General features: G+C 33.9%; 1 protein-coding gene across 2 annotated transcripts in view; it reads right to left on the reverse strand.

Moving 5' to 3' along the window:
• The window catches only part of CWC27 (CWC27 spliceosome associated cyclophilin), a 270125-nt gene that overhangs the window by 64980 nt on the left and 184263 nt on the right, over nucleotides 1–20882 (reverse strand). The gene's annotated exons all lie outside the window — the stretch shown is intronic.

Raw genomic sequence — 20882 nt, forward strand, 5'->3', positions numbered from 1 at the left:
CTAAAGTGCTGATGAAGGGCAACTTAATGCTATTTTGTGTCTGTATGCCTTCATGAAGAATTAGTTGATCTGATACAGATTCAAATTAAAATTCCATGTACTCCTAACTGTTCTTTACTAAATTATTTTCTTCCAATGAAATAAAAGGGACAGACCATATTTCATGGAAATGGCATTTCATTCTAAAATGTTAAGATTTTCTAAAGTTAAATTCCACAAAATTAATATTAACTTAAAAATCTCAACTAATAGAATACTTAAAATCTTTATTTCTTACAAAAGCAATTTCCCTGTCTAAATAAATACTAAACACTGCTTCACAGTAAATAGGATTCCCTCTCAGACACATCAATTTGCTAATGAATTCCATCAATTCCATTCTTAAGGTAAAATGCCAAGATTTGGCTGAAGGTGTTCACAGAAATTCTAGGTGGAAAAGATTGATTTGGTAATTTTTTCTGCCCATCTACCAATTAAGAACTTTAAAATACCTTTGCATGACAAATTACAATAATAAAATTGAGATCAGAAAGACTGATCCAATCCAGCCTACTGTTTGAGATCAGAAAAGCTGGCCACTAATGGTTTTATAATGTATTACAGTCATTTATCAAAATGGAAAACATATCAGTAAATATATAAACCCAGTCAAATTCATAGTCTTGTCCATTTTTTCTTCCAGAATGTCATAAATCTAAATAATCAAGTTCAGAAAAGACAAGGCAGTCATTCTACCTCCTTTTATACGCACTGGCTGCTCCAGTTCTTGGTCTTTTGAGATTTTGAATCACCTGACTTAAGGATATCTTTCCCCTCCTCAAGTTTTTATTTCTAGCCCAAATGAATAGGCAAACAGCTTGAGAACAGCTGTGAGGTTTGCTGATATTTCATTATATTAATTTGTGATACCAAGATTAAGTCTGCTGAGATTCCACCTGGACTGCATGGAAACTGTAACTCAAACATTTTAAAGGGTACACACAGCCAAATGCAATGACATTTGCCACAAAAATCCAACTATTTGAAAAATCTGGTCAATTCTTCTGTTTTCTAACTTGGTGTATCACATTAGTAGAAAGTGCTTCTATTTATGGTATGATCAACTATGAATGGTCATAGTACATTCATGTCTCATAATTTAATCATCAGTATACTCTTGAGTAATTTCCTTAGCTCTGTATTTCAGTTACTAATTCTCTGTTCAGTTGTATCTAATTAATATTTAAGCCATAAACTGGGTCACTGATTTTAATAACTATATTTTCTATTTCTAAATATTCTATATGGCTCTTTTACAAATCATCTACTCTTTTTTATTACCTTAATTTTTTTATTATGATTTTTATTTCTTTAAAAAAAATCTCTTTATTGGCCAGGTGTGTTGGCTTATACCTGTAATCCCAGCACTTTGGGAGGCTGAGGCAGGTGGATTGCCTGGTTTAGGAGTTCAAAACCAGCGTGGGAAACATGGCAAAACCTTGTCTCTACTAAAAATACAAAAAAAAAAAAAAAAAAATCAGCTGGGTGTGGTGGCAGGCACCTGTAATCCCAGCTACTCTGGAGGCTGAGGCAGGAGATTCACTTGAACTTGGGAGGCAGAGGTTACAGTGAGCTGAGATTGCCTCACTGAACTCCATCCTGGGTGACAGAGCAAAATTGTCTCAAAAAAAAGAAATTATTTAAAACTGAGTTATTATGTTCTATCACTCAGATTTTTCTTGGGTATCATTCTGTTATGTCTTCTGACCCTCTCTCTAGGGTGGTCATTTATTTATGTGTTTTCTAATATTTTATTGTGAGTTTATTTTCAGCGAGGACTGCATTTCTATCACATTCCATGGGAATCCTAGGCACCAAGACTGTGTAAGTGTTCCTAACAGAGAGGTTTTCCATTGGTTTCTACCAGACAATCAAGGGGTTCCATTGGTCAAGAGCCATTTTTCCCATTATTTTCTTGACTTAGGAATCCTATACCATATAAATAGCATACATACACTCTTTATATTTGTGCCTGGTAGAGGTTTAGACTTTTGGCTTTTTCATAAGAGACTTTTCTTCTCCCACACACAGCTGGGGACTTTTTCTCTCCCACACATAGCTCTGAAAAATGGCAAGTTTCTTTGTGGCATTCCTGACCAGGTAGACCGATTTCTAGTTCCTATCTCTCTAACCCAAGGCCATATCTTCCATCCAAATGTGAAATTAAAACCTTAGCTTCTAGATATTAGAGACTCCATTTGGGTCCAAAATCTGCTTGTGTCACTGTAGTATTGGCTTACTCAATGTTTGCTTGTGCCTTCATTTTGTTTCTGGTACCTAGGATTTTCCTTTTCTTTCTTTTCTCTCTTCCTCAAGCCTAGCTAAGTATTTAAATTGGGCTGGATCGTATTTTATCCAGCATTTCTATAGATTTGTAGAAGGCAGTTCTGTGTTAGCTCAGTCCATGTTGCCAGAACAGAAAGTAGCACATCCATTTCTCATGTGCTTGAATCCTTCTGAATAAATTGAATAAGTGACTAGATGATTTTAGTGACATAAAACTGGCTACTAAAATACATAAGGTGTTTAAAATAATTCTGTTTTTCTAATACAGAGTGCTCTACTTTTACTTTCCTTATAAATCTCAGTATACACTGGATGATTCATAAACAATAATGATGCATTATAATGACTAGTCATTATTACCTGAAATTTCTATGAAATATATGCTAAATAGTGATGAAGTTATGGAATTAAAAAAGAATATCTACTAAGAACTTCCTATATGTTATGCACCATGCTTAGGTACTTTGATTATCAATGAGGAAAGTATCTATAAACCTATTTTACAAATGAGGAAACAGGATATGACCACGATTAGAATACAGTAAAGCTAGGATGTGAGCTGAGGTCTCTATGACACAAAGGTCCACACTGTATCCTACTGTCTTCAATTAAAACTTCAATTCATAATTACACAGCATCTTCTCTGTGCTTCTTAGGCTAAGAGATGCTTTGAAAGAAATGTAAAACATATGATACAGGCTTTTCATTTCAGAAATTAAAGGGTAAAATGAACTTAACATGTGAAAAATCATGTCACTTATAATGTAAGTATCAAAATGTGGATTCATGGAAATAATACAAGCATCCTGGGGACTTAAAGTTTACATGCGTTATGGTGTTGAAATAAAAATTTAAAAATGTATTAGCTGTATATGAGATAAAAACAGGAGATATATATATATATATATATATTCATATATATATGAAAGGGCTTGGGAAGGAAATGTCTAATATCACTAGACTCACCAGTTTACTAGAGCACAAGAGCTAGGAAGTTGCTTGAGGATCTTCTAACCTAACTTCCTAGTTGATAGATGAAGCAGCTAAGGACCAGGTAAGTGACATTACTTAGCTACTGTCCCATGTGAGTTATCAGCAGAGCCTGGGCTAAAACTTGTATTCCAACTCTTAGTTTAGGTGACAAATTGAAGTAAGACTGCAAGTTAAGTATTGCACATTTGTTCCTGAATGTTATTAAGAAAGTCCCTAATCCCTTCCCTAGGAGCTAGTCAGAAACTTAATCTTTACTACACTTGAATCTTCACTGGCTACCTACCTAATGAACCGATGGTATCTATCCACAATTCTCATTGTGTAGATTAAAAGAGCTTATACCCTCTGTTGTTTCAGGACCAGAGCTCAAGGAACTATCAGTTCTAAGTAGCTATAAATTCATTCATTTAAAAAAAAAAGGGTATTGACCTGGGTGTAGTAGTGCAGGCCTGTAGTCACAGCTATTCAGGAGGCTGAGGTGGGAGGATCTTGGGCCTAGGAGTTCAAAACCAGCCTGAACAATATAGCGAGACACTGTCTCAAAAAAAAAAAAAAAAAAAGTATACTGAGTGGCTTTTCTACGCCAGCAACTGTTAATAGGCTGCTTATAAATGATTTAAATATCTCTGGATTTACTATTTCAAGAAAATTTTTGCTAACTAAATAAAGGTGATGTGGTAATGATAACAGTAAGCATAATTTGATTAACAAAGTAGAGAGACTTTGTGGATATAAAAAATGTTAATGTTACTAATGTCTACCCGTACCTCATACTTTCTGGAAACTACGAAGTCTATTTGTATTATTATTTTTTAATATGCCAGGTCTTAAATTAATTCAAGGCAAAGTATCAGACTTGAAAACAACTAATATGATGGTTAACATTTCAACTCCTTACTATATGCCAGACACTGGTGACTAAGTTACTTGTTTAATCCTCTAACTAACAAGTCTATGAGGAAATTATGTTATGAACCCCATTTTGCCAATGAGAAAACAAAAACAGGAAGAGGTTAAACAATTTACCACATGGAGCAGAAACTTGGGAATATAAACCCATGTAGTCTGGCTCTAAAGTACAAGCTCTAAACCAGTTTGGTTGTTTCTTCTCATGTTTGGAAAAAAAAAATCCCTAGGAAAACAATTTCAATTTCAGACAAAAACACATCATGTAACCAACTTGGTATATGCTGATGAAATAAAATCCTACAATAAAAGGCCCTAAACTACCCCAGACCATAATATATGGTTTAACAAATAATGAGGAAAAAAGAGAAAAAGAGACAAACTGTGGTTTTACTCAATTAAGTTCTACCTAGGAAGAATCCCTTATGGCTTTTTCTTGATTCTCCTTAATCATCTTTTCCCCTCATTTGAACTTTCAAAACACTTTGTAGCTCCCAAGCACACTGTATCATAACTGCTTCTTTGTGTATATTACCCTGTAGACTGTAAACTCACATAGCAGGAACTGTGGCCTAGCATATGTCTTACATACAGTATGTACTAAATAAATAGTAGTTGACTGGACAAATAAATAGATGATTTTTAGGTCCTGAATTACAACAGTGTCTACAGTCACCTTATTGCGTTTGCTGAATGGAAAAGTTCCTTGGGGGCTTGTAGGACCTTAGCGTCCCTAGCATACAAATACCTTTTCAATAGATGGTTGCCTAATTAAGTTGAGGTATAAGGGATTAGATAATTCCTGATACTTGTTCAATAAGGTGAGAGGAATTCGTGAAGTCAGCTTTAAGGCAGTTACCCCTGATTAGGGCCACTGGGCACTAGCTTTCTGAGTTAGAGTTGCAGCCATTCATTGTGGTTTTACCATCTCCGTTGAGGAGCTACTGGTGATAAACTACATATTCCCCCTCTGCCAGTCAGAATGCCTTTTCTTTTGTTTGTTTTATTAAGAAAATCCATCATGGAAGTTATAATGGGAATATTCTGTGACAACAAAATGAGAGCCTACAGGCAATATATTCTATATTATCATTTTTCATTATTACAATCCATACATAACATTTATTTAGTGACCAGAGACTAAAGCCTTACTTTGTTTTAAAGATACTTGAAAGTTGTTAAGGTGATACATTCAAATAGTGAGTAAGAAGAAAACTTGTCCCCCTGTCCAATGGAGCTGGCAAAATAAAAACCTATTCATAATAAAAAATAATTTAATGCAGGGGGTCTCTATACACATGTGCATTTTACAGAAACTAGACAGAGGATACTAGAGCTAAATATTTTCTATACTATGGACTACAATTAAAAAATCTACCATTTATTCATTCTGTTTCACCAGTTTTCATTTTCAGCATATTTTTATGCTACAAATTGAACAATACTGGCTCCATCTGGTGGTCAATAAGCCTCTTAAAGGTTCATGAAAATTAGTTAAAAGTGGTTAAACAATTTAGGGGTTATCTGAAATATACTTGAACATTATGCCTCAGCACTGAACAGTGACTATATGTAATTCAGCCCAATTTACATGGAAGTGTTATTTTTTTCTTCTATAGTTTATTCTAGGTTCATTGCTTCATATTATTGAGGAGCTTAAAATAATTCTCAAAATAAAATAATACAAAATGTTTTCCTCTGTGTTTTTCCATTAGAGAATTTTTGAGGTTGGATTCCATTTTAAAATGTAAACTTGAAAATACTCACTGATATTCAACTGTATTTTCCATTAGATACTTCCAGAAGGGTAGCTTGTAAATATATGAGAGTCCATAGCTAGGAGTTCTGTATATTTAACATGCTACTGGATGCTTAATCTTGATTTTTAAATTCCGCATAAAAGGAGTATGTCTAGAATCACCACATAAAATTTTAGTCCTGTGAAGTTCTTAGGTATCAGCAACCTGCTCATTTTACAGATGAAAAAACTGAGTTTCAGAGAAGTTCAATGATTGTGCTAAACTGGGAATATGAGAAAACAGATTTTTCAACAAGTCAGTGTCTCCTCTCTCTGTATACTACCATAGGCACTTTCTCTTTGTAGTTCATTCTCACTGCACTTATACTTCATAATAAACTAGTAATCACATTGGGGTTATATGTACATTTATAGTATAGTGTGATCATTTATAAAATGGAATGTATCCTTAACATAGTTTTAATTCTCTAATTAGGAATTTTTAAAATTTTTACTTCGCCATTTTCCCTTAAGATGTCAGAAATATATATAAACCTGTTTTAAAGCACTACTCTATCAAGGTACAAAATTTTATCTTGTCTTTTCAGGAGTATAAGGCTTTGTTGAGTTTATAATTCAAATAGCAATTATGTTGGTAATAAATTATATTCACAATAGCATATAATTTAGGATATCACAAAGTATTATACTAAAAATCAATTAAAATAATGTAAGTAATCTTACCTAATATATTAAGGGATAGAGAGGACTTAGATCAGTAAAGACAGGTTCTGAACACAAAACATTAAAACTGGTCTTAATTGTCTTATCGTTTACTAATAGTTTTTCTAATACTGCTCCTTGAGGAGCAGGGTTAGCCCATGGGCAATCTGCCCAGGGTCTCCCTAATAACGTTTTTTTATTAAACAATGGGTCTACTACATACACTTATCAGAGAGGCTGTCAGATAGACTACTTGATAAATAGCTTTTTACAGATATACTATCACAAGACACAACTGCAATATATAAATGATTACTCAGAATTGTTGAGGGGCATATGTGCTTTTCTTTTGGGGGCTCTAGCTTTCTACCTATCAGCTGTAGTTTGTTGTTCCCATTCAAATTTGCTCATCCTCCCTCACACAAACCTCTGGACAAGCACACAGGTTGATTGATGTTGCCCCCAGGTATCTCAACAGAGCACACTTTGTGTGTCTCCAGATGGTGTGATCCACATTTCTTGTAGCTTGATGATCACTTTGACATTTCTATGTTTCCCTGCCATTCTGGATGTGGAAACTACAAATTATGTACCCCATGTTGTAGCAATAAGAAAAAAAAATCTTCAAGATAAAAAGATTCCATGAAGCCAATCTGAAAGGAGACTAAAGAACTGCTACCTAAAATTGCCCAAGGCAAATTAAGCTTTGCAGAGTATCTGTGTTTCTAACAGTACTTAAATGAAGATTCCATTGTTTTGTAACATACTCATAAGGTAATTTTCTCCAAGTAGTTACAAGAATTTACAAATCTGTTCAAAATGGTCCTTAAAATACTTGCAAGTGTGGTATGGCAGAATATTCTTTAGATCTCCTATGTGATTGAGGAAACCGAAGCAATAAAGTAGCTTCTAAAATATAAGTATGACCACCTCTACCAGCACCATCACCATTTTTTAGGACTTAGCATGTCTGAGACACAATGCTAAGAATACTGTGCATGCTTTATCACTGAACAGAAGGGGTATTATTATCCCTAGTTCATGCATGAGGCAATAGAGGTTTAGAGAGGTTGTCTCTTGCCCCAGGTTATATGGCTAATAAATGACAAAGCAAGGATTTCAATCCAAGGCTGTCAGACTTCAAAGCCCATTCTTTTCCTACTCTATTGAGTGCAAACAGTTACAGTGGTAGGTGGTGCTATTATTCATGGGAGTGAGAGAAACAATGACAGTTTCCCAGGTTAGGAGCTTATATACTGGACAAAGGATAAGTGCTACACTATTACTGTGTAGTGCTACCAATAATATAAGATATTCTGATGAAGTATTTAGGGAATTCATGTAGAGGAGGGAGAGGGAAAGCTGGGCAGAGGAAGTGGCAGCATAACTTGGCATAGAAGGAGAAATAAGATTTGGCAATAGCAGGTAAAAGAGAAATAATAACCAAGACATAATAACCAAAGGTGATATAGGGAAAGATGCACATGAGGCAGAAAAAGTTATTCTTTGAAAATGAAGAAAGTATAAATAAGATGGGGAATAAGGAAAATAAAACAAAAGTCTGATCATCAAAGTTTCTGAATGCCAGATTAAGAAATTTGAACTTTATTTTGGCAAGCAAGGAGCAGCCAAAATGTATTACCTTGTTGGTCCTAACTGCAAAAAAGCATTCATAGGTGTTTGTGAGTCTTTTATAAAATATTTATTTTGAATTTCCCTATACCTGCTTATTGATTATATGTGAGCCTTTATAAAATTAAATTTTTGATATTTAAATATTTGATAATTTAATAAAATTAAATTATGATATTTTCATATCATAGTACTAGCTTTAGTTAGTTGATAAAACGGGGGTAAAATTTCAAGTTTCCTGATACCCACAGACCTCTTGATCAATAAACAAAGCATTCCTTAGTAGTTTAGTGACTGAAAGTGCAAAGGTAAGAGAGGAGAGAGAGAGGGACTGACTCCCCAAAATCTTGGGATTTTTTTTTTCCTAATAATTTTATGAAGGAGCCTTGGAAAATATCCTGGTAAAATTATTTTTCTATATCTATGGGAATATTTTAATTGAAATGTGAAAATATTACAACTATTTGAAAGCACTATGTCCAGTTGTTTCTGACTCTGTTTCACTGTTGATGTTTATTTTTTTACCTACCTAGACCAACTATGTTCTCTATGATAGGTATACAAATTCTAGTTCAGATTTCACTCCTCTTCCTCAATCCCCATTTTTAATGACATCTCTGACATATTAAGTTTTAAGATGGAGTGAAGGTAGGGGAAAAGCTCACCCAGCTATGCTTCATTTGAAGTCTACTTGCATCCAAATGGGCTTTCTGAAACCTGAGGTTGATGGTGAGTTGAATGGGGGTCGCCCTGCTCAATTTTCGTGGTAATGCTGTGAATTGTAGGCTAGCAATCAGTCTGCTGATTCTGGCATACAGCTAAAAGGTCATATTCCTTGTGGCTTGTTTTATTTTTTGAGGAAACACACTTTGCAGTTTTACAGTGGAAAAAATATTGGGTAAAAGTTGTAACTCCTCCTCAAATCTATTTAAGTTAGGGTGAGTACTAAATATCTTTAATACTTTGGTTTCTTCATTTGCAAAGTAGAAAGTATAATATTTGTTTAATCTACTTCTCAGGACTGTTACAGAACTAAATGTAATGAAGCATGTGACAGGACTTTGTAAAGTGTTGATGTTATATAAGTGAGGAATTATTATTATTATTTGGCAGTGAATACTAGGCACTGTATTTTATGTATGTAAGCTACTTTATAGTTATCACTCCCTTCAGCTGGTTAAGTATCATTTGAAGAAGCAGGGAGTAGATATCATATTTTTCATTTTACTAACATATATTGTTTGAATAAGAAATATTTCTGTATATTAAATACTATTTCCAAAGTACCAATAAAACTTATAATTGGGAGAAACATAGAAAATAGTTTTGTGAATGATCAAAACCCAGTTTATATATTCTATAAATTTGGATGTTCAAATGTAGCACTGCTTATCATGGGGCTTACCTATAATTCTGAATTTGCTTAAAGAATAAACAGTATTTGTTGGCATGGTGATGGAAAATGCTTTGTTACTCCTATCTTCTACCTATAGCTAACATACACATGTATATATAGTGCTTTCTATATGCCAGGCAGCCTGTGAAGTGCTTTAGGCATAACAATTCACTTAAATATAATAGGGGGCTGTGCACAGTGGCTCATTCTTGTAATCCCAGAATTTGGGGAGGCTGAGGTGAGAGGCTCCTTTGAGCCCAGGAGTTCAAGACCAGCCTGGGCAACATAGTGAGACCCCATCTCTTAAAAAAAAATTAGCCTGGCATAATGGCACATACCTGTAGTGTCAGCTACTTGGGAGGCTGAGTTGGGAGAATCACCTGAGCCCAGGAGCACAAGGCTGCAGTGAGCCATGACTGCACTACTGCACTCTAGCCTGGGTGACAGAGCAAGACCCTGTCTCAAAAAACAAAGGAATAATAAACCGGGGAAGTAGTTGTCACTGGAAAGACCAGGACATTATACTTGGAGACCTATCCTTTTGGTAAAAGCTGAAAACTGTGAAAATGATGTGATCACTAGATGTCTGTAAACTCTGACTGAGAAGGGCACCGAAGTTAGACACAGGCATGCAAACTCCTTGAGGGCAAAGATTTTTCTGTCTTATTTACTATTTTATGTCTAGAGCCTAAAATGGTGCCTACACTATCTTACATGTGATTTATTTGAATGAAAGATTAACTGAAAAAAAAAAAAGGAAAGGAATTTTTCAGTGGAAAATGCATTCCTTCAGAAAGTAACTGAAAGAGAGACTGGGAAGATGGTAAGGACAAAGCAGAGTTGGCTCAGTAACTGGCTTTCCTTGTCCCAAGCCTTGAAACACTGTGATCATCAAGTGCCATGTCAGGCTTAATGTCTGTGACCATTTCTAATGAGGTCGAGAAAGCCAAAGGAATGATCAAGAAACAACAGAAAGATAATGCTCATCAAGGCAATTTGTCAAATAAAAGTAAAGTCTCTGAATTCTGTATTACAAAGACACATTTGCTGGGGGAAAGAAAAAATTAAATACTTAAAAAGTGTCTTCGTTTTGAAATGGCATTAATTAATCCTTTACTGTAGAAGGATTATTTGGGCTTATCTAATTAAGTTCCTTTAAGTGAATCAGTCACAAAAGCAATCTCACACTTTCTTCTTGGTGAAGTGAAAAATTTCTCACCCTCTTATTTTGGATTAGAACATAATTATAGACATGTTCTCACTGATTAAAATTTTTTAAATCTTTGGCTTAGTCACTCAACAAGCCAACATATTGAGTGAACTGGGTTCAGTATTCTAAGTTAGCAGCTTCACATTCTATTCTAAGCTCTGTCAATCACTCACTTGGGTGAAGGCGTGAATCTGTCTCAAATGTTTTGTCTCTACTGAGACAGGAAACACACTGTCAATTGCTATGGCCTTCAAGGTATGTAGTGAATTAGTATAATATACTGTTAAATTAATCAGAATAATAACAGTGTGAATAATAGAAAAACAAGCAAGCCAACATTGAGAAATATTTCTGAGAAACTTAGTTTACTGGATTCTTTCTTAATAGTCTGCCAAGCATCTTCACAAGATACATAATAAAGACTAGCAAATTCTTCAGCAGTAATATAGTAAATGTTGCAACCCTTTTCTATTCAACCATAACCAAATGGGTGAGAATAAACATAATTATTCTTCTATAAATGCCTCACATGGCAACTTAGCAAAGTACAGAATAAAGTACAAAGAACTTCTCCAAGGGTTTTGTAGAATGGAAAGTACAAATAACTTATTTTCGACGTTGCTTTTCTATAGCAGACTAAAGTCAGTCTCCTGAAATCTCAAATAATAATGCAACTAAGATGTTCAGAAATAAACTAGAAGAGTGGAAAAAAAATTAATACTGTTAATTCTTGGTTGAGATTATTTGAAAGGAGCCCAAACAGTAAGCTTGCTTCTGAAGAGAAAATGTAGTAATAAAGTGCCTATATCCACTGTCAAATAGTATTAATAAAACCATAGGCTTAAACAGTATAATAAAACTTATATTTCATATTCTTCCTCAGACATTCCAAGAGTATATAGATATTGTCATTGAACCTTAAATTATTATAGTCAGAGAGAGGATAAAAATGATAAAAGGAAAGATTCCATACCCCTCTCTAGGTTCTAGACACACAATTTGCAAGACAAGAAAAGGCTCCATGCTTTCTCTTAACTCTGTACTTTTGTACATGTTGTATACTATCTAGAACACCTTCATTCATCTAACTTACTTGTCTGAATGAGTAGCCTCAAAAATTTGTATACGTAAAGGGTTTCTAGTGCACAAAATGATCCACTGAGAAATGAAAAAAAATATCAGAATGCTATTTATATTTTACTATATCTTTTAAACTACAGTTGACCCTCTATCCATGGACTCTGTATCCATAGATTCAACCAACTGTCGATCAAAATTATTTGGAGAAAAAAGTTTCCGTATTAAATACGTGCAGGCTTTTTTCTTGTCATTATTTCCTAAATAATACAGTGTAACAACTATTTACATATAATTTACATTACATTAGGTATTATAAAGTACTCTAGAATTGATTTAAAGTATATAGAAGGATGCACTTAGGTTATATGCAAATAGTCTGCCATTATATCAGGGACTGGAGCATCTTAGGATTTTGTGTCTGCAGGAGGTCCTGGAACCAATTCTCCATGGATACTGAGGGACAACTGTAGTCCTTTTTTTGGTATATGTTATATATATAGTACACAACATATTCATTCGGTACCTACATATGAGTCAAAAACACATTTTAGAAACACATATTTGGAAGTCCATCAACTGAAAAATTAACAAGACGTGATATAGACATAAAATGGAATACTATTTGGCCATAAAAAGGAACAAAGTATTTGGTATATCCTACAACATACATGGACCTTGGAAACATTGTGCTAAGTGAAAAGATGTCAGTCACAAAAGACTACATATTACATGATCCATTTATATGCAATGTCTAGAACAGCTAAATCTATATATAGAGAAAGTAGATAAGTGGTTGCACAGGACTGGGGAAGTGGGGACTGAGGCTGTAGCAGGTGATAGTTAAAGGGTATGGGTTTCTTTCTGAGATCATGAATATGTTCTGAAAATTGACTGTGGAGACATCTATGAATAAACTAAAACCCATTGAACTATATACTTTCAATAGGTGAACTGTATGGCATATGAACTTTAAAAAATATTTTCAAAACATTTATCTGATAAAGGACTTGTATCTAGAATATATAAGGAACTCTTTCAAGGAAATAAGAAGACAACAAACCAATTAATATGATTAAAATAACAACAGACAGCCTGATTTAAGCACATGAAAAGATGTTCAACATCACTGATCGTCAGGAGAATGCATATTAAAATCACAGTGAAATACCATTACATGTTCCCCAGAATAGCTGAAATTAAACACTGATAATACCATTAATTGACAAGGATTTTATGCAACTAGAACTTTCCTACATTGCTAGGGGGAATGCAAAATGATATAGCCACTTTGTAAGACAGGTTGGCAGTTTCTTATAAACGTATACCTACCATATGACCCAGAAATCACACTCTTAGGTATTTTATCCAAAATGAATTAGTGCTATAACCGCTTTATTCATAATGCTTAAAAAAACAGAAATAACACAAGTATCCATCAACTGATGGATGAATAAACATATTATGATACACACATCCAGTAGCACACCACTCATCAACAAAAAAGGAAAAAAACTTGATACAATAAATGAATTTCAAGAGCATTATGCTAAGAAGCCAGACACATACTGTATGATACCATTTACATGAAATTCTACAAATAGCAAAAGCATAGTGTGAGAGAGCAGATTAATGGTTGCCAGGCTGGGTCTATGACTAGAGGGGATTAACTGCAAAGGGACTCATGGGAACTTCTGAAGCATAATAGAAATGTCCTATGTCCTGATTATGCTGGTGGTTATATAACTGTGCACTTTTGTCAAATCTCATTGAATTGTACACTTAAAATTGGTGAAGTTTATTATATGTAAAGTATACACCAATTAAGCTGATTTTTAAATATATCACACCTTGTCTTAATTCTCCATAATATAAAACAGCAAAATAATTCATATGGTTAGAATGGTATTGTTTTAAATCTCTTACTCCTCTGAAATCCGTAGGTGGTAACTTTTTTATAATACATAGTCATTTTGGTTTTTATTTTCCTTGCCTTCCTTATAGAGTATTTTACATATGTAAAATAACTAGCATCAAATGTTTCCTGAATAGAGAACTTAATAAATTAATATTTCATGGTAAAATTCTAGTATAATAAAATTTATGTAAGTTTACTTTTTCAATGAGGCAGAAAAAGATTAAAAAAGACACATATGTATACATTAGACAGACAACATATATTACTATTAGTTACAATTTATATAATAGTTTAGTATCATTGTGATTTGTTCTGGATCAGCAATGCCCAACATGAATATAATGTAAGCCATAAGTAGAATTTTAAGTTTCTAGTAGTTACATTAAAAACCTAAAAGAAAACAAATGAAATTATGACAGGTTTAAATTGTAATTTAACATATAAAGATATTATTTCAAAATGTAATCAATATAAAGTTATTACTAAACTAGTTTATATTTTTTTGGTATTATCTTCAAGATCTGGTATTCATTTACAGCACAGCTCAGTTTAATCTAGTCACATTCTAATTCAGCTAAGAATTACCTGGGGAACTTAAAACAGTACTGAAGCCTGGGTCTCAGATCCCGGGCCTTGGAATTTTTAAGTGATTCCAATGTGCAGAAAAGTTTGAGAAACACTTGTCCAATGATGAAATAGTGACCAGGACAGGAATCTTAGAGAAATGATTTTAAACAACAACTTGAATATGGAGGTTAATATTCATTGGATATATAAGTGTGAAATAAATTGTAGAAAAATCTAGTCTTCATTGAACATGGGATCCATAGTGAAAGATGAGATTAGTGTGGCAGGCAAATTATAGGCCATGTAAGGCCTTGCATGCCATGCAAAGGATTTTATGCTATAGGAAATGAGATGCCATTAAAGAACTTTATGAAGGGGATTGACACATGATCGTGTTTGTGTTTAAGAAAAGCCACACACAGAATATATTGGCAGGATTTGAGATTAGCAACAGAGATTGTTGGCAGCATGTTAGCAGGTTGTTAAAATACCCCAACAAAAAACTGTGACTAAAACAGTCATGGTAGGACATAAGGCTCACACTAGAAATCTAAAGGGAGAGGAGTGGAGTTTGCAAGAGAAATGTACAAAGAACAGATTTGTTTTGAGGATATTCCAGTATTTTGCCATCTAAATCTAATTCAATTCACTCTGAAAAACATAACAAACACTAAGCTCCCATTAATACATAATAAATTGTGTTTGTCTCTAAAAATACCTCTGGATGTTTTTTATTTGCAAAGTAAAATAACACTTTCCTCGAGGTAATAATTTCTCCATTTCCCAATGTTCCTAAAAAAATCATATCTAAAAAAGTCTAAATAAAATTAAACCTCTTCCATAAAGTACCTTAAGCTCTTAAGTGAGATTTAAAAAGTCTTCCCAATCAGTATATCCTTGACCACATCTACATTTAACCACATCAGTGGTTTTCAAAGTTAAACTATTTTCTGATCCCATTTCATAAAAATTATCTACTATTCATGATTTCTGTCTTACAGGTTATTTCTACTATGGAATCAAGGTTCTGTAGACTATTACTAAACTCATGTTATAGAGAAGAAATATGAATTTTCTATCCTTTCCCCTCTAGTCAGGTTCATTTCTACATTTTACCTCCCTCAATAAGGAAGATTTTCGTGATGATACTAGTTCTCACTACTCTGAATGTCTCTGAATCTTATAGTTCATCTGCACAGTATATTTTAGCACTTGAAATGAATATATTGCCTGTTTATTATGAATACTGCTAAACTACAATTATTAACACTGTTTTGCTATTAATTACAAAATATTTGTTTCCCATGAATTAGTCTTGTTCCACCCAGTAGAAACTAGCTGTTTCAGATCTGGAGGTAAGCATCGGATGGATTTCTTCTTGGTGTAGCATGGTGCTATTAGACATTTATTCTAACCCAGTGGCTTTTGAACTCTTGACTGAAAATATGTAGAAAAAATATTTTTCATCTGAACTCTACACACATATATGTTTAGTATACATCTGCTAGATAAAACTGTATATATAAGGTTGAACCAAACAAAATTGCTGATATTATATTGGCGTTTACCTACAAAAATGGCAATTTCATATTGTTATCCAAATACAAAAAAATTTGAAATATCATGACAATATTTAAAACCATCACTACATGTGATATACTATGATTTTTTTCTAGTCGATGCCATTCCATTAAATAAAAAGTGCTAAGATACACGATTGATTTCACGACTCACCAGTGAATTACTAACTATAATTTGAAAAACCCTGCTCTAAACTCTAATCTAGAGACTAGATCTGCCTCTAGCTTAAACCTTAAACAGGATAAAAGATTTTTAAAGGCTCACAAATGGTCCAGGGCAGGAGAATAAAGATGAAGCAAATAATTAAGATGATATAACTGTCTGGAAACTCTCTGTGCATACCTGAGCACTTAGCAGAACTGGCAAGGACCATAATAAATGCAGGGAATTAAAATATTGGAGCTTTTGATTAAGTCTTTTCTGATTTGACACAACTAAACTGATCACATAACACAGAAGGCGATTCAGTTTGGTTGACTGATAATGTCCAAAATGAAAGTTTATCCTTTGGAACAAAATGATGTTTAAGGCTCTTCCCAGAGTCCTTTCCTTTCTTGTATCCAAAAAAAAAAAAGAAAAGTGTAATGCTAGATTTCTTTCTACAAAGAGGGGAAGCCCATAGGAAATATTTCTGTCTGACACTTCTTTTTTTTCTTTCTAGAAGATCACCATTATGTTGGATGAGCTGAAATTCAGCTGAAATTCAGCATGCCACATAACATTTTCTAAAAGTGAAGCTTATCCAATTTTGTTACTAACTAGTGAAATGGTACAGATAATAACAGATTGTGGACATACTGCTTATCTTTGAATTAGACTTTTAACTTACTAAAATGATGTTTATATAAAGACCTTCTACAGAAGCTTAATTATTAACCATTTTGTCAATGAAAACCAGAAAACATGCACTCTTATCCAAAGGACTCAACTATTATCAGACAGATGCTGATATATGCATGGGCAAGTGTCACCACCAGCACTAAGGTATAGCCAAATTAGACTAGACTGCAGGCAGGCTAACAGTGGAACAATAAGAATGCTATTAGCCTGCTCATTGGTGCTTGAATAGTGTGTATGCATACCAGCCCCCTAATCTTTTATGTTAGTAACAGCTTTATCTGATGGAACAGTGTTGACAGAACTTGAACTGGTGCCAACCCTACTGATGAGAAACAAGGTGGAACAGTTGCTGGCTGGAGGGAATGTTTCCTTTTTAGGAAGCAGCTGTAAGACGATACATGGAAATATGGTTGGAATAGACTATCACAGGTTGCTGATACGAGAAATGTTTTTAGTTTTTAAAAAACAAAGGATCAAAGAAAGTCAAATAACTGGCCAATAGATACAAGAAGGTACTCAGAGACAAACGAGAAATAGAAATAGAAGTCTTAAGGAAATAATAACTGGTCATACAGACCTATGTACTAGGCTGAGCTGAGCTCTAGTTGGTGTTAAGATGCTGTTTGGCTCTTTTGTATCAGGCAGATTAAGCATTAGAAGAACAGTAATGACAAAAATGTTAAGTCCTCATCAGCTGCGAGGACTGACTACTTATCTTGCCAATCAAAAACCATCTTTAATCTATGATGCCAATATAAAAAGCACATGGAAAAGAAACTGTTTGTCTAATTGCAGGAAATAAGTAAAACTTGACAGGTAACTTTCTAAAACTGAAAAAGCTAATCAGGGCAAATGGAAATAGTAGTTTCCTTAATAAATATCTCAACATAGATATATTCATTCTTAAGTCCCAGATGAGTAACACATCTGCCTTCATCTGCTCTATCTTCTAGTTCCATTTAGAACATGAAGGTAGCCACTGTCTTTTTGTCACTGAATAGTTAATCTGAATACCTATCGCACTATTCTCCAAGTTTTGTGAATATGCACATCTATTTTATCCATAATGCAATGATAAGTGAAGCAATAATGTCCCTAGTATCTACCAAAGGGGCCACAAAATCTAGAAATGCATTTTGAAATGTCAAACAGAATAAATTGCATTCATTATAGTTTTAGTGCTATTTTATTTGTTATATACATTATATAATGTGTACACATTTGTGGTCATGTCTATGTATATATACATAGCTAACATACTAGTATCTTAGCACACTTGGTTACTTTAAATAATTTTTCTAGGTAAAAGAGTTTACAAACATCTTGTTCTATTATCTAACCAAAAAAAGCTAACAATCATGCTTTCTTACTTAACTCAATTGATTAAAAATTACAAATCTAATTAGAATTTTGAGTATTTTGACTGTTTTGGCTTAAATAGTTGCTATAGGAGATAACTTCCGGTTGGGAAAAGATGGGAATAATGTGGGCAAAATGTGGAGAAATCTAGTAGCAAAGCAATATATTCTGTATTCCACTCTACTAAAAGTATATACTGGCAGTAAATAAGATATCAGTAACAAATTTATAAATTATTATAAAAATCGTTTGATTCAAGATATAGAAAAAAGCAGAATCTTAAATATGTATCAAGTTTCTTTTTCATTCAAATGACAGGCCAAAAAAACCCCACAAAGGCCAATTCATAATCACTTTTCTGAAGGTAAGTTTTCTCTCTTAGTTCACATGACGGATTATACAGTATTTTGCAAAATAGCGTACTTCATACTGTTACCATTATGGAAAGAGGACTACAGTTGCTATCAAGCAATCTAGGTCCTATCAGCTCTGTAGGTGCTCTTGGGGAAACATCAATTATTTCTCTGAGCACAACTTCTTTGTGCAAAATACCTGCTGTCCTACCTTTCTCATGGGTTCTTGTCAGAGAGAAATGAGAAAAAGGCAGGGGAAAAATGTGTAAAGTTTTTCACAAGTATGAACTTAGACACAGTAGACTGGCCAAGTAATAATTCTAACTTCTTTTTTGTTAACAAAAGGAGAAGTGGTTTAGGCAACTTAATGCTCAGTATCAAAGGATGTATTATAAATGTTTTAAGCTATTTAGTTCATCTTTCATGGGTTCCCTTATGCAGTCTCCAAATTTTTTTTGGAGAATGCCAAACATTGTTGTGTTAGGAAAGCAACAATAAAGAAAACAGACAAAAATTTTACTAGGCAAGGCAGAAAACATACAATAAGTTAATAAGACATATAGTATATTATAAGGTAACAACACAAACAAGAACAAAGTGGAAAAGAACAATTCGGGAGTGCCAGGTAGAGGTGGTCAAAGAAAGTCTCATTGAGAAGGTGACATTTGGGAAAATACCTGCGAGGTAAGGGTATAAGCCATGTGAATATCTGGAGGAATTGCAGTCCAGAAAAGGTAGCAGCATGAGCAATAGCCCTGAGGCAGGAAGCATGCCAAATGTGTACTCAAAGCAGCAAAGAGACTACTGTGCCTAGAACAGAGTGAATGAGAGAGAAGTATAAGGAGATGAGATCAGAGAGGTAAACAGAAGGGGAGAGAGTACAGATTTTATAGAGTTTACTAAACAAATGTAGAGGCTTTAATTTTTATAAAATCCATTGGTGGGTTTAAAGAAAAAAAGAATGATAAGATCTGACATATTTTTAAAGGACCATCCTGGATACTATGTTGAGAATAGACTTTAAGAGGTCACTGGTAGAAACAAGGAAATCAATTATGAAACGATTGCACTAATCTATACGGGAGATGACTGTGGCTCTGACCAGGCACTACCAGTGGAATTGGCTGGCCTACAGATCCTGGATTTGCCGATCAATTGGATGGCGTAGAAAAGAAAGAGGAATACTAAAAGATTCCAAAATCAACAAAGACATGGATGATTTCAAGAGGAGCAGGTTTGGAAGATAAGATCAATAGCTTAATTTGGGACATGTTAAGTTTAAGATGTCTGTTAAACACTTTGGAAATTATGAGTAATAGATGCTATGTAAATCCATGAGATTTAAAGATGTTGTCAAATAAATATAGTATATGAGAAAAAAAAAAAAACAACTGGAAGTCAAGTAAAGAAAGTAATTCAAGGAGGAAGTGACCAACAGTATAAAACCTGGTAATAAATCACTTAAGAAGAGGGTTAAGCAGCTGTGTGTGAATGGAAGCCTAACTGCAGTAAATTTCAGAGTAAATGGGAAAAGAAGAATTGGAGATGACAAGCATGTATATTTCTTTAAGGAGTTTTTCTAGAAAAAAGAAAGCAGAGCTAAAGGACATTAGTTAGAGGGGGCTGTGGGGACAAGATAATATATATATTCATTTATATTTATTATTTTACCTTTATTAAATATGCTTTTAATTTATTTTCATGTTATTATTTATTTTTATTATTTATATATATATATATATATATTTATGGAGAAATTACTGCATGTTTTCATGCTGATGAAAGAGCATGAAAATCCAGTAAGAAAAGAAATTTGATAATACAGGACAGAAAGAAAAGAACTGTTGGAGTAATGTCTACAAGTAGGTGATGGGGGCATGGGTAGGATCTAAGGCACAAGTGGAAGAGCTGACCTAAGACTATAAACAGCTCATCCTTAGTTACAGGTGGGAAGGCAAGCACATGGCACAGATGCAGGTGAGTTGGTAGTCATGGTAATAGGAGTTTACTTCTGGTTGCTTAAACTTAAGAAATTCCACTCTTCGCCAGTGATTTGTCCAGGTCAGATGTTTGAGGGTTCTGTGAAAGATTTTCTTTCCTATGACGAGAAAGGCCCAAAAGGGGAAAGCCCTTTTGCTTCTAATTTTTCCTTCCTGCATTGGATGCTGTTCTGCAAGGATGCGATGCTTACAACTGGTGCAGACATCTTATGACCATGAGAGGAAATCTACAATGTGCTAGGAACTTTGCAAATATAGGTAGAA

The sequence above is a fragment of the Sapajus apella genome, unplaced genomic scaffold, assembly GCF_009761245.1.
Source record: "Sapajus apella isolate SASKATOON/1434 unplaced genomic scaffold, GSC_monkey_1.0 scaffold1, whole genome shotgun sequence".
Lineage (NCBI taxonomy): Eukaryota > Metazoa > Chordata > Mammalia > Primates > Cebidae > Sapajus > Sapajus apella.